General features: G+C 47.6%; 1 long non-coding RNA gene across 1 annotated transcript; it reads left to right on the top strand.

The window, feature by feature from the left end:
- The first annotated feature begins 1,537 nt into the window (after positions 1-1,537).
- Positions 1,538-11,237, top strand: LOC138665501 (uncharacterized). The gene is made up of 2 exons (XR_011318480.1): positions 1,538-1,634; positions 8,443-11,237. It is a non-coding gene; the product is annotated as an uncharacterized lncRNA (long non-coding RNA).
- The last annotated feature ends 388 nt before the right edge of the window (positions 11,238-11,625 follow it).

Here is an 11,625-nt window from a genome sequence, read left to right as displayed (position 1 = left end):
GCTGTTCACGTGCCAGTGGGTTGCTTTTGCCCTTGCCGGTCCCAAAGAGGCCTTGGACACATATTTCGATGGATTTCATTTCTGACCTTCCCGTTTCTCAAAAGATGTCAGTCATTTGGGTGGTCTGTGATCGCTTTTCTAAAATGGTCCATCTGGTGCCCTTGGTTAAATTGCCTTCCTCCTCTGATTTGGTGCCTTTGTTCTTCCAACATGTGGTTCGTTTGCATGGCATTCTTGAGAATATTGTTTCTGACAGAGGTTCCCAGTTTGTTTCAAGGTTTTGGCGAGCCTTTTGTGGTAGGATGGGCATTGACCTATCTTTTTCCTCGGCTTTCCATCCTCAGACTAATGGCCAGACCGAACGAACCAATCAGACCTTGGAAACATATCTGAGATGTTTTGTTTCTGCAGACCAGGATGATTGGGTGTCCTTTTTGCCGTTGGCTGAGTTCGCCCTTAATAATCGGGCCAGCTCGGCTACCTTGGTCTCTCCATTTTTCTGCAATTCTGGGTTCCATCCTCGTTTCTCTTCAGGACAGGTTGAGTCTTCGGACTGTCCTGGTGTGGATTCTGTGGTGGACAGGTTGCAGCAGATCTGGACTCAGGTAGTGGACAATTTAACCTTGTCCCAGGAGAAGGCTCAACTTTTCGCTAATCGCAGATGCCGTGTGGGTCCCCGACTTCGTGTTGGGGATCTGGTTTGGTTATCTTCTCGTTATATTCCTATGAAGGTTTCCTCTCCTAAATTTAATCCTCGTTTTATTGGTCCGTATAGGATTTCTGAGATTCTCAATCCTGTGTCTTTTCGTCTGACCCTCCCAGACTCCTTTTCCATACATAATGTATTCCATAGGTCGTTGTTGCGGAGATACGTGGCACCTATGGTTCTGTGATAGAAATATGTATATCATGTAGATCTCATTTGCATGTATACGCCTTTAAATCATATATATATATATTCCTTTAAATCACATATACTTACACAAAGCAAATATATATCTATCTACTCAGCTACTTTATAATCAATTGCTCAACTTTACCACATTAGCTAGGCCAGAGCGTGCTCGGTACTTTCCGCTATGTCTCAAACACCTTAAAAACGGGAAGTTGGACCAGATGTTCGGGACTGATACCGCTGAGTCTTCTGAAATGGCAGATCAACAAGTGCCAAATGTAACTGAGTCCTGGTCAGATGCCTCAACTTTGCCCTACATATCGAGAGCTACATTTTAGTTGCATAATCAGCAATCATATGAGCATTAATCACAATATTCCATATGTATCAGATAACCAATAACTGAATTGTATGTTAATTAACTAACCGCCCAAACCACACCTTTCTATATGCTATTATAAAACCTATGTATCAGGAAATAAATCTCCAGTCTTTGATTAAATGTCAAGCTGTCATCACGTGTCAGACTCATTCATTCATTAAGGGCTCAGAAATAATAATTGGGAGCGGCCGCAGCACACACGGGTAGATTTATCCAACCCAAATTTCCATATCAAATGGCGCCCAACGTGGGGCCGGACGAAGATATCACAGGAGGGGATCCGGCTGACCGCACAGACGAGGGTGCGGGCCACGGCCTTGGCCCACGGGACGGAGACTGCAGCTCCATCAGAGTAAGGTAAGAAAATTCTATCATCTTACCTGAATGTCCCCTGTGCCCAGTCCGGGTCTGTACCTTTAGCCGGTCAGGTGTGGTCACCACCGCATTCCCAGGTAGTGTAAAAAGTCCGAGCCTGAACCTAAACCCTGGGATATAAGTCGAGGTGTCTGCTGTGTGCCGTGTATATGTTCTGTGTTTGTGTAACATCCGGGAGAAGAAAGGAACAGTGACTGTTTGTGGTTGCTGGGTAACAGACCGCAGGAGGTCAAATCGCTCGATAAGTTATTGCAGGATTCCCGTGCATAGGAGGGATAGTTAATCCCGGGGTAGTTGACCCCAGGCTCCAGGCACGTGGTAGTGGTAACTTAGAGGGCTACTGCAGATTCCCGTAGTGCCGACTATCTAGTTAGATAGCTTGGACCGGGGTGGTAGAAATCCCACCTGTTGTGTTTTTCACTCAGGTGGCCCGGGCATAGGTGTGCCCAGTGCGATTGGCAGTAGTCTGTTTACCCAGCGCTTCTGGCATGTGTCACAAAATAATAAAGAGGGTGTCGAATCTCCTGGATGTCAATGTTCTTTGTCTGTTAATGTCACGTACTGTCGCTTAACTGCGTAGAATCGAAAAAGAAGTTTTTTTTTTTTCTCTTCTCTCTCCCCGTCTGTTCTCTATTTAGAACTTCCCCTCCTCCATGCAGTTAGGAGAAATATATGCATTGTAAATCACACGGTCACAACCGTTTTTTTTTTTGTCTTTTTTTTCTATTCTTTTTTGTTGCTAAGTTTTCTGTTTTTGCATATATATGACATTTATTTGAAGAGGTGAAACTAAATGATATCTATCATTTTTGATGTGACATATCTGATTTTTGGTATAACAGCAGCTGCTGATAAAAAGGGGAAGTGTGTCTCTGACTGCATTTGAGCGCAGCGTACAGAAAAAAAAAAAAAAAAAGAGGGGGGAGAGGAGAAGCCGTTTTAATTTTATTTTATTTTCTGTTTTTGTTGCATTTTTTTTAAGTTTTTAGACTTTTTATAAGTTTTTCAAAGTTTCTTTTCTGCCTCTTCACCTTTTTGTTTAAAAGGGGTTTTTATTTATTTATTGTTCTTCCTTCTCTGTGAAGATCCTGAGTTTTGGATCGTGTACCCAGTTATTTTATGGTTCTTTTATGTTTTGATTTCAACATCTTGCATCAATTTTTTTGAAAGCTCCCTTTTTCTTCTACTTTTCATGTTTTTATATACTTACCTACTTGAGATTTTTATTGTTGTGTTTTTTATTTCTTTTTTTCTTTTTGCAATGGGGAATAAATTGGCCAAGCAACAGGAGAGCCTTTTGCTTCCTGATGAGAAAACGGCTCCTCAAATAGTAGCGGAGCATGAAGGTGTCAGATATGTGAAGAATTACAGGCAGCTCATGAAAGTATGTGAAATCCATAAGGGAGGCAGACTCAGAGCTGCAGAGTGGCATGATGTCTTAAAAAGAAAGAAAGGAAAGCTAGTTGATACTAACTTACTGCCCATTGCAACAGCATGGTATAAGGTGGCTACAGACTTACAACGCTCGGGGAGCACTGAAAGATATGTGAAGGAGTCAGGAAGTGATTTTTATGTGTACAAAGTAGGGAAAGGTGTTAAACCATCAGCACCTCCCCCATATGGGGATAAAAAATATTGGGTGTGTGCAGTCTGCACCCAGCAGAATCCATTGTACAGGGAGACTTGCTCAGCATGTGGTGCGCCGCGCCCAAACTTGGTACAGGGAGATGGCACTGTTACTCTGACAATGCCGGCACGGGCTGCATCAAAGGAGAAGGGATTCTCTTCTTGTCTTTCTCCTCCATCTTTTTCCTCTCCGTCTTCTACACTGCCCTCTCCTCCTCCTTTTTCATCTCCACCTCTTTCTCCTCCTCTTTCTCTTCCTCACCCTTCTCATTATTCCGCACCTCCTCCTACACCACACCCACCTCCTTCACACTTTTCATCTCCTCCTCTCTCTCTCTCTCTCTGAAGCACTCTCCCCCTCCTCTGAATCACCCATCTTTTCCTCACTCAGTTGCTCCCTCCCACCTTTCATCTCCGCTTTCTGGGCCACACTCTCCTTCTCCTGATCTGCTGCCTGTCGGGCAGGTGCCGAGTCCAGGCAGTGTGGTGTCTCTGTATCCAGTGCTCACAGCACAAGGCACATTCTATGTTCCCAATACAGCCCAGCCTCTGACAGTCATGGTATCGGGGGAGGAGGGTGGAGATCCCCCAGTAGAAGGCACCCCCCAAGCCGCAGCAGGCTTCCCCCAGGCAAACCCGGCAGCAGGCAGCTCAGGTCCGGGGACAGGGGGGGAGAGACAGGCATCAGATGGTGATCAGTATCCCCGGTCAGAGCAGCCAACATTCACACCACAATGGAACTATAATCCTCCACAGCCTCAGCAGGGTGGGAACACATCCTCTCACAAAAAGACAATATCCAAGACCGCTTATCAGCCACTGCATGACCCCAGTGCACCCTATCACAACTATTCCTCTGATGAGGATGAAGAGGGGACTTCATACATGCTTCCCAGTACTAGAAAGAAAAACCCACGGGCACCTAGGAGACAGGGGCAGATAGAAGCACCACCATTACACTATGTGCACTTCACCCCAAGTCAGGTGACCAGCATCCTCAACAATCTTCCAGATCCAGAGATGCACCCCATGCCATTCTACAGAAGAATGCAGCAGAACCAGCGCACATATGCAGCCACCTGGAATGATCTGTGGGCAGTGATGGAGATAAAGGCAGGTGATGCCTTCTGGCCAATCATGAAAGAACACTTCAAGCTTTCAGCAGATTTAGACGTACATGCCTGGGAGTCAGGGCCGAAGCTGATTGAACAACTCAGAGAATGGGCCAAAGGCAGGCTGGCTGGACAGGCCCTCAGCTTACATGACATGAGTCAGGAGAAGACAGAGACTGTGGAGAAGTTTCATGGCAGAGTAATGCAGGTTTTCCAGGACCTGGGCTTCACCATTCATGATCAGATACACAGGCAGATGTTGGCACAGGCCTTTGTGCATGGACTCAGAGAACCAATCAAGAAGCCACTGATAGTAGCTAGACCCGAGTACAGGTCAATAGCAATGGACACCCTGCTCACCGTAGCCAAAGGGATCGAGTCCCAACCAGGAGTGCGGAAGACAACACCCCTTATGGCGGCCATAGACTCTGAAGAGCCACCGCAATACCGAGACAGAAGGAACGTCAGATGTTTCAACTGCGGCAAATTGGGTCATTACCAGAGCCGGTGCAGAGCTCCATCACAACCCAAGACCCTGCCCAGAGGAGCAATCCAAGGAGCAGACAAGGTGGACAGTGAAGCGCCCCATCCATAGGACAGGGGCAAGCCAGGTCCGCAAGACACCACGCTCCTGACATGCAAAACCCCTTCAGCAGGACCAACCCCTCAAATTACCCTGAAAGTGGATGGCGTTGTCAGGTCTTTTCTTGTGGACACTGGTGCAGCCAGAAGTGTGATGAGACATGTGGAACTCCCTGACCCTACCTGCCTATCAGAATCCTCTGTGTCTTGCGTAGGCATCGACGGTCAAGTCAGAAATTCTCAGCTTACAAAGCCTTTGAGCGTGTGCACTCAGCCAGGACACTCTATCCTGTCCCAGTTTGTGGTGTCAAGAACCTGCCCACTCAACCTACTGGGGGCAGACCTTCTACAGAAACTAAAAGCAACCATAGTGTTCCAGGAAGATGGGACCGTGACCCTTTCTTCACCTCTGACCCAGGAAGAGTCAGTCATGCTGGCAGCCTTACAGGAACCTCAAACAACCCATGAAGGCCTACCCAAGGAGGTACTGGACGTAGTACCAGAAAGTCTATGGTCTAAGGGACCCCAAGATGTGGGAAAACTTCAGGTTGCCCCGGTGCGGGTATCACTCAAGCCAGGTACTCCATATCCTCGTAAGGCCCAGTATCCCTTGTCCATCGCACAAAGTCAAGCCGTCTCCGACCAATTGAAGGTGTTCCTGGAAATAGGGGTCGTTGTCCCCTGCACCTCTCCTTGCAATACCCCGCTTTTCCCTGTCAAGAAAAAGACTGTAAAAGGAGAGCCAGCCAAGTTCAGAATGGTACATGACCTAAGAGCGGTGAATGACGCTACAGTATTTGAAACTCCAATTGTGCCGAATCCACACACCCTGCTCTCAAATGTGCCTTCCACAGCAACAGTGTTCACGGTGATCGACCTGGCAAATGCTTTCTTCAGTGTTCCCCTCCATCCAGATTACCAGTTCCTGTTTGCCTTCACGCATCAGGGGGCACAGTACACATGGGCGGTGATGCCCCAGGGGGCCCAGAACAGCCCCTCGCAATTCACCAAAGCAATGTCCACAGTTCTCGCCAACTGGATCACAGAACATGCAGAAGTGACCCTGCTACAATACGTGGACGATCTACTCCTTTGTGCAGTTGACTTTGACACGTGTAAAGCACATTCCGTGTCTCTCCTACTCTACCTGGCGAAACAACACTGCAAGGTCTCAAAGAACAAAGTCCAGTGGTGTCTGAAGCGAGTTACATTCCTTGGGCACTGCATTGCTCACCAGACTAAACACCTGACAGATGACCGGAAGACCACAGTGGAGAGGATGGCTCCCCCAACATCTCCAAAGGCACTACAAGCTTTTCTTGGTCTAGTATCGTACTGCAGAACCTGGATCCCTGATGCCTCAGTCCTAATGCAACCTCTGTATGACTGCGTTAACGTAACCCCGTTCCTGCTAACAGATGTGGCCTTCAGTTCGTTCAAGAAGCTAAAAGACTCAGTAGTCTCAGCGCCAGCACTAGGCCTACCTGACTACGAGAAGCCATTCCGTCTCTACCTGATGGAGAAAGAAGGCCATGCTACTGGAGTCCTGACACAGACTCACGGGGAAAGACAGAGACCTCTAGGCTATTTTTCAGCTCGCCTGGATCCAGTTGCAAGGGGAGCCCCCTCCTGCATGAGAGCAGTATTTGCAGCACACGCCCTCCTGGACAAAACAGCTGACATCATTCTTGGACATCCACTGGAAATCCTGGCTCCACATGACATCTCAGCAATTCTCAACCAAACACAGCCAAAACATCTCTCCACAGCAAGACATCTTCGTCTACAGTGCTCGCTACTACTGCCTGAAAACGTCACCATCTCCAGATGTACAGTCCTCAACCCAGCCACTCTACTCCCACTCCCAAGGGGGGATACAGATATGGACCCTCCAGATCAAAATCTGCATGATACCTTCCACAAGGATCTGGATTTGCTCCGACCAGATGATCACGATTGCTTCAGCATCATGCAACAGGAAACAGCAGGACTACCCAATGTGGCAGAAGAGCCACTGGCCAACCCAGAGTTGATCCTCTATGTAGATGGCTCCAGATTTGCAGATGATGAAGGAAGATTTCACACGGGATGTGCAGTGACCAGCAATCAAGAAATCCTGTGGTCCAGGAGTCTGCCACCTAGCCTGTCAGCCCAAGAAGCAGAACTGATAGCGCTGACGAAGGCTTGCCAGATTGCAGAAGGCAAAACTGCGAACATTTACACCGATTCAAGGTATTCGCATGGCATAGCACACGACTTCGGACCCATCTGGGCTGCAAGAGACTTCATCACAGCAAGCGGAACAACCGTAAAGCATCATGGAGCTATTAAAGACCTACTGAGCGCACTACAACTCCCAAAAATGGTGGCAGTACTGAAGGTCAAAGCACATGGAAAACTGAACACAGTAGAGGCACGGGGCAACAACATGGCAGATATGGCAGCCAAAGAAGCCGCCAAAGGAAGACAGTATGGAGAAATGGGAGAGGTCGTAGAGCCGGACGGCTACTACGTGGCAACTGAGGACAAGACACCAGATGAGATGACGTCTTGGGATCTATTCAAGAAGTTGCAAGAACAAGCCCCAAAGGAGGAGAAGGAGAATTTGATGTGGAAGGGTGCAACACATCAAGAAGGAAGAGTATACTCAATGGACTACAAACCCTGTTTACCCCAAAGCATGTACCCTATGGTGGTCCAGTGGGCACATGGGCCCACGCACAGATCAAAGACACAGATGAATGATCTGATTGGTGCTTACTGGTTCGCTCCAGGGATCTCCACCCTAACAGCCAAAATCACTAGCAGCTGTCTGACCTGCGGCAAACGCAACCCTGGAAGAATGGAGAAAGTTCCCACACATCATCTCGCCAGACCGCTGTACCCCTTCCAGAGGATCCAGATAGACCACATCCAGATGCCGCTAAGTGGAGGATTCGAATATGCCCTTGTGGTCGTGGACTTATTTTCAGGATGGCCAGAAGCTTTCCCAGTGAGGAATCAGTCAGCAAAGACTACTGCAAAGAAGCTACTCTCAGAGATCGTGTGCAGATACGGGGTCCCAGAAGTGATAGAGAGTGATCAGGGGCCTGCATTCACAGCAAACCTCACAAGGGAGATCTGGTCAGCAGTAGGGTCAGACTTAGGCCTACACACTCCCTACCACCCCCAGAGTAGCGGGAAAGTAGAAAGACTGAATGGGACACTCAAAAACAGGATGTTAAAAGTTGCCCAAGAGACACGCAAACCATGGCATGAAACACTCCCCATCGCACTGTTTAGTGTCAGGCACACTCCACGGGGCCCAGAAAAGCTGTCACCTCATGAGATTCTGTTTGGGTCCAGCCCTCGGTTAGGGGTATTTTTCCCCCAGCAGTTGACAATGCAATATGATACTTTGTCTGCTTACGTAATTCAGTTGACCAAAAACCTAGCTGATGTCCATTCTCGAGTTTTCTCTTCATTACCAGATCCAGGATCGGTACCCGGTTCGCACTCCCTGAAACCAGGAGACTGGGTGTTGGTGAAGAAGTTTGTGAGGAGAACGCTCGACCCCAGATTCGACGGTCCCTTCCAAGTGCTGCTGAAGACACCAACCTCTGTGAAACTAGAGGGAAGGCCCACCTGGATCCACGCATCACACTGCAAGAAGGCTCCCGTACCAGAAGATACGCCTAAGCCAGAATGATCCTGTACATCCTGTGTGATGCATATTCTGGGGGCAGAAGCTCCACGTGCCCCCCCCCTGGGAGGGGAGATCACCAAAGATGGGGACTACACCATTTTCTGGTTCGATACATCAGCTCACATAATTACATACCTGTTTGATTACTGCGACGTGGTACACTGCCCATCCACACTGCTGGACAGTTTGGGACGTGGGACTCAATATATTTGTGTTGCAGATGAATATTGGGGGGACAAATGTGAATATTGGGGAGCAGCAGCCTGGAACACTGGTGAGAGTTGGGGATACAAACCCTCATTAGCCCTAAACAAGAGAGATAAAGATGGCAAATCACTAATTGACCGTATGCGCCTTACAAAGCAGGCTTTCAGGAAGGGGTGCATCACCAGAGGAGAATGCAATAGACTCATACTTAGTATTGAAAACCCCTCCCCAGGTGACGCCGGTACTTATATAATGAGCAGCACACCCCCAAGTGGTGAGCGCAAACCCCCCGTACAGTACACAGGAAAATTCAAACTGGCAAATGCAGCTGACAAGCCCAATGTGACTCAGGAGATCCCTAGTAACATAATGGTACTGACAGACCCAACCTATGAGGAGACTTTGGCAGTAGAGACTGGGTTTTCTGAAACCAATTACTGGCTGGAATGGGTAAGATACACCGCCCAACAACATAATGGGAGTGGCTGTTATGCATGTGCAGGAGCCAGACCCCACCTGGGCACAGTGCCACTCGACATCCCAGATTCCCAGCGGGCCTGTTTTCTCAGCATATACACTAACTCATCTCACTCCGCATCCTGTGAAGATTGGAAGTCTAAATACCCACTCATGACTAAAGACACACCCTCAGGGACTGGAATAACAATATACCCTGGTAATTACACCTGTTATACACGCACAGGGACTGGCAGGGATGTAAAAAACTTCACCGAGGGGTTCTGCTCAGAGTACAGTACCATCACTGACAACCTAGTTAATCATGTGGTTTCCCTGGGTGACATATACTGGATCTGTGGTGACATGAAAATCCGTAGTAGACTGGAAGGTGTTTGGGTAGGCCAATGTGCTCTGGCAAAAGTTCTGATGCCTTTCCACCTTTTTCCCTACACCCATGAGTTCACACCCAGTACTGCAAAGAACAGGACAAAAAGGGCAAGTTCTCCAAAAGGCAGCTTCGACCCACATGTTTATATAGACGCCATAGGTGTACCCAGGGGGGTACCTGATGAATTCAAGGCCAGAGACCAGGTTAAAGCAGGATTTGAATCATTATTGCCAATAATAACCGTGAACAAAAATGTTGATTGGATAAATTATGTGTATTACAACCAGCAGAGATTTGTTAACTACACCCGAGATGCTCTGAAAGGTCTGGCGGACCAGTTGGGCCCCACTTCCATCATGGCATTCCAGAATAGAATGGCCTTAGACATGATACTAGCTGAAAAAGGGGGTGTTTGTAAGATGATCAAAGACACCTGTTGCACCTACATCCCAGACAATACTGGCCCCAATGGTAAAGTCACAGTGGCAATACAGAAACTCACTGTGCTGTCTGAGGAATTGAAACAGAATTCAGGAGTGAAAGATCCTTGGGACCAGTACTTTGGGTGGATGAGTGGGTGGCAAAGGATGCTAGCACAGATTGGGGCAGCCATACTTGTTATTTTTGTTCTTGTGATAATTTCTGGTTGCTGCGTAATCCCTTGTATCCGCAGGATGATGGAAAAAACAGTAAAGGAAACAACAAACCTGATGCCGCATCTCCTCCTGGACGAACCTATCCGAATTCAGATTCACCCACCTGATGGTTCCTCCAATCCTGATGACGACGAATATGTGGAACTGATCGCACAGAGTCGCCAATATGAGACCATGCATGTTTCTACCCCCGTTTAGGGACAGATCTCCTGATCGCTCATTGCGAAAGACTGTACGGAGTAGGGCGTAGACACTAGGTTTGCGTCGGATCGCCGGCAGCACAAAAGAGTTGCAGCGCTTTGGGACAGGAGGCTAGGCTTAGGGCAAGTGATATCTAAGGGGGGCTTGTGATAGAAATATGTATATCATGTAGATCTCACTTGCATGTATACGCCTTTAAATCATATATATATATATATTCCTTTAAATCACATATACTTACACAAAGCAAATATATATCTATCTACTCAGCTACTTTATAATCAATTGCTCAACTTTACCACATTAGCTAGGCCAGAGCGTGCTCGGTACTTTCCGCTATGTCTCAAACACCTTAAAAACGGGAAGTTGGACCAGATGTTCGGGACTGATACCGCTGAGTCTTCTGAAATGGCAGATCAACAAGTGCCAAATGTAACTGAGTCCTGGTCAGATGCCTCAACTTTGCCCTACATATCGAGAGCTACATTTTAGTTGCATAATCAGCAATCATATGAGCATTAATCACAATATTCCATATGTATCAGATAACCAATAACTGAATTGTATGTTAATTAACTAACCGCCCAAACCACACCTTTCTATATGCTATTATAAAACCTATGTATCAGGAAATAAATCTCCAGTCTTTGATTGAATGTCAAGCTGTCATCACGTGTCAGACTCATTCATTCATTAAGGGCTCAGAAATAATAATTGGGAGCGGCCGCAGCACACACGGGTAGATTTATCCAACCCAAATTTCCATATCAGTTCCATCTGTTGAGCCTCCTGCCCCGGTTTTGGTGGAGGGGGAATTGGAGTATATTGTGGAGAAAATGTTGGATTCTCGTGTTTCTAGACGGAAACTCCAGTATCTGGTTAAATGGAAGGGTTATGCTCAGGAAGATAATTCCTGGGTTTTTGCCTCTGATGTCCATGCTCCAGATCTTGTTCGTGCCTTTCATGTGGCTCATCCTGGTCGGCCTGGGGGCTCTGGTGAGGGTTCGGTGACCCCTCCTCAAGGGGGGGGTACTGTTGTGAATTCTGTGGCTGAATT

This window comes from Ranitomeya imitator, chromosome 2 (assembly GCF_032444005.1).
Source record: "Ranitomeya imitator isolate aRanImi1 chromosome 2, aRanImi1.pri, whole genome shotgun sequence".
Taxonomy (NCBI): Eukaryota; Metazoa; Chordata; class Amphibia; order Anura; family Dendrobatidae; genus Ranitomeya; species Ranitomeya imitator.
This window is presented reverse-complemented; position numbering and strand designations above follow the sequence as displayed.